The following is a 3,484-nucleotide window of genomic DNA, read 5'->3' as shown; positions in this document are numbered from 1 at the left end:
CTTTCACTTTCATCAAGAGGCTCTTTAGTTCCTCTTCGCTTTCTGCCATAAGGATGGTGTCATCTGCATATCTGAGGTTATTGATACTTCACCTGGCAATCTTGATTCCAGCTTGTGCTTCATCCAGCCTTTCACTTCACATGATGTACTCTGCATCTAAGTTAAATAAGCAGAGTGACAATATACAGCCTTGATGTACTCTTTTCCCTTTTTTTTTTTTTTCGGTTTTCCCACTAAGTTTTATTGGGGCAGCCCCGGGGACAGAGGGCCTGCACCTAAAAGAAGGTGTTGGGCCTCTTGGTGGTGAAGCGTGGCTTGTGCTGGCGACGGAGGACGCAGTGGGGCGCTGGGAACTTGATGTTGGAGTCGTGGAGCTGCTTGACCGCTGGTCGGCGGCGCTTGCCGGCTTCGATCTCCTCCACCTTCATGATCTGGATTGAGTGGGCCGGGCTCAGTGCCGAGCCGGGCTCGGTGCTGGGCCGGCGCCGGCGGTGGTCAAGGCCGGGTACTGCCGGTACATGTTGTGGGTGCCGCTGCGGGAGTCATAGAGTAGCCAGATGCCGAAGTTCTTCACTTGCAGAGGAGATTTCTCGAACACCTGTCCACAGCAGACGATTTCCCTAGAGGATTTCTTCATCTTCCTCAACTGAGAACAAAGTACCAGAAGCGGGAGTTGGCAACAACATGATTAGGCACAAAAATTCTCATGCCATAGAAGAGAAGCATGCGGCATTTGGGGATCAGCAGACAGCGCCCCACCACCTTATGCTCTCGAAGCGTCCCTGAGACCTTCATGGCGTTCTACCCACAACCGCCGCAACCATCGAAAAGGCTCCTTTCTCAATTTTGAACCAATATGTTGTTCCATGTCTGGTTCTAACTGTTGCTTCCTGACCTGCATACAGGTTTCTCAAGAGGCAGGTCAGGTGGTCTGGTATTCCCATCTTTTTCAGAATTTTCCACAGTTTGTTGTGATCCACACAGTCAAAGGCTTTGGTGTAGTCAATAAAGCAGAAGTAGATGTTTTTTCTGGAATTCTCTTGCTTTTTCAATGATCCAATAGATGTTAGCAATTTGATCTCTGATTCCTCTGCCTTTTCTAAATCCAGTTTGAACATCTTGAAGTTCTCGGTTCACATAATGTTGAAGCCTTGCTTGGAGTTTTAAGCATTACTTAACTAGCACGTGAAATGAGTGCAACTGTGTGACAGTTTCAACATTCTTTGGAATTGGAATGAAAACTGACCTTTTCCAGTCCTTTGGCCACTGCTGAGTTTTTTAAATTTGCTGGCATATTGAGTGTAGCACTTTCACAGCATCATCTTTTAGGATTTGAAATAGTTCAGCTGAAATTCCATCACCTCCACTAGCTTTGTTGGCACTCATGCTTGCTAAGGCCCATTTGACTTCACACTCCAAGAAGTCAGATGTCTGGCTCTAGGTGACAATAACAGTAATACCATCATTGTTATCTGAGTTGTGAAGATCCTTTTTGTATAGTTCTTCTGGGTATTTTTGCCACCTCCTCTTAATATCTTCTGCTTCTGTTAGGTCCATACCATTTCTGTCCTTTATTGTACCCATCTTTGCATGAAATGTTCCCTTGGTATCTCTAATTTTCTTGAAGAGATCTCTAGCCTTTCCCATTCTATTGTTTTCCTCTATTTCTTTGCATTGGTCACTGAGGAAGGCTGTCTTATCTCTCCTTGCTATTCTTTGGAACTCTGCACTCAGATGGGCATATCTTTCCTTTTTTCCTTTGCCTTTAGTTTGTCTTCTTTTCTCAGCTATTTTTAAGGCCTCCTCAGAAAACTCTTCTGCCTTTCGCATCTCTTTTTCTTGCGGATGGTTTTGATTACCACCTCCTGAACAATGTTTCAAACCTCCAAAGTTCTTCAGGTACTGTGTCTATCAGATCTAATCCCTTGAATCTATTTCTCACTTCCACTGTATAATCATAAGGGATTTGATTTAAGTCATACCTGAATGGTCTAGTTGTTTTCCATACTTTCTTCAATATAAGTCTGAATTTGGCAATAAGGAGTTTATGATCTGAGCCACAGTCAGCTCCTGGTCTTGTTTTTGCTGACTGTATAGAGCTTCTCCATCTTTGGCTGCAAAGAATATAATCAATCTGATTTTGGTATTGACTATCTGCGGATGTCCATGTGTAGAGTAGGCTCTTGTGTTGTTGGAAGAGGGTGTTTTCTACGACCAGTGCATTCTCTTGGCAAAACTCTTGTTAGTCTTTGCCCTGCTTCATTTTGTACTCCAAGGTCAAACTTGCCTGTTATTTCAGGTAGCTCTTGACTTCCTACTTTTGCATTCCAGTCCCCTGTGATGAAAACGACATCTTTATTTTTTTAGTGTTAGTTCTAAAAGATCTCGTAGGTCTTCATAGAATCTTTCATCTTCAACTTCTTCAACATTAGTGATTGGGACATAGACTTCGGTTGCTGAGATATTGAATGGTTTGCCTTGGAAACGAACTGAGATCATTCTGTCATCTTTAAGTACTGCATTTCGGATGCTTTTGTTGACTATGAGGGCTACTCCATTTCTTCTAATGGATTCTTGCCCACAGTAGTAGATATAATGGACCGTAGGGAGATCAAATCAGTCAGTCCTAAAGGAAATCAACCCTGAATATTCGTTGGAAGGACTGATGCTGAAGCTGAAGCTCCTATAAATTTGGCCACCTGATGTGAAGAGCTGACTCATTGGAAAAGATCCTGATACTTTGACAGATTAAGGGAAGCAGGAGAATGGGACAACAGAGGATGAACAATTGGATGGCATGACCAACTCAATGGACATGAGTTTGGGAAAACTCTGGGAGACAGTGAAAAAGAACAGGGAAGCCTGGCATGCTGCAGTCCGGTGGGTCGCAAAGAGTTGGACACGACTTAGTGACTGAACAACAATAATTACCAGCTTATGTTTGTGGCAGAATAGTGATCTGACCAGCAAAGAGTAAATTTATTATAAGTCCTGTTTCTAAAAAAAAAAAAAAAATTATTATAAGTCCTGTTTCTCTAATCCAGAGTCCCACAGAGGTCTTAATTGAAGTGGGATCATATGAGTTAGTTCCATGAACCTGCTGTTGAGAGATGTGGCCGGTAGGGGGCAGCAACATTCACAGCCTCAATTCTGCAATGTCCAAAGCAAAGGTGAGGTTTTATAGTTTTCATTCATTTGCATATTATTCTCTGATTGGCCCAGTAAATTCTTTGCCAATTAATTGGACTTGGTTCTCAGCCCATTAAGAACTACCAGGCTTTGGGAGCCTTTCATAGTTTGTGAAGGAAAAGATCTCAGGATGTGAAACTAAGCTGAAGTCATTCTGCCCCGTGGGGAGTTTAAACTGTGTTAGGTGGAGCTGGTTTCAGTGGTCCCCAACACTTTCTGAGATCTTCAGTTCAGTTAGGTTCAGTCGCTCAGTCGTGTCCAACTCTTGGCGACCCCGTGGACTGCAGCACGCCAG

The 3,484-nt window shown here is 43.5% G+C and overlaps 1 pseudogene; it reads right to left on the bottom strand.

Annotated features, from left to right (window-relative positions):
* Positions 1–214: 214 nt before the first annotated feature.
* Positions 215–795, bottom strand: LOC138434752 (large ribosomal subunit protein eL20 pseudogene; annotated as a pseudogene).
* Positions 796–3,484: the final 2,689 nt, after the last annotated feature.

The sequence above is a fragment of the Ovis canadensis genome, chromosome 2 (genome assembly GCF_042477335.2).
Source record: "Ovis canadensis isolate MfBH-ARS-UI-01 breed Bighorn chromosome 2, ARS-UI_OviCan_v2, whole genome shotgun sequence".
Lineage (NCBI taxonomy): Eukaryota > Metazoa > Chordata > Mammalia > Artiodactyla > Bovidae > Ovis > Ovis canadensis.
Note: the sequence above shows the minus strand (reverse complement) of the source record. Positions and strands in the feature narration are given on the sequence as shown.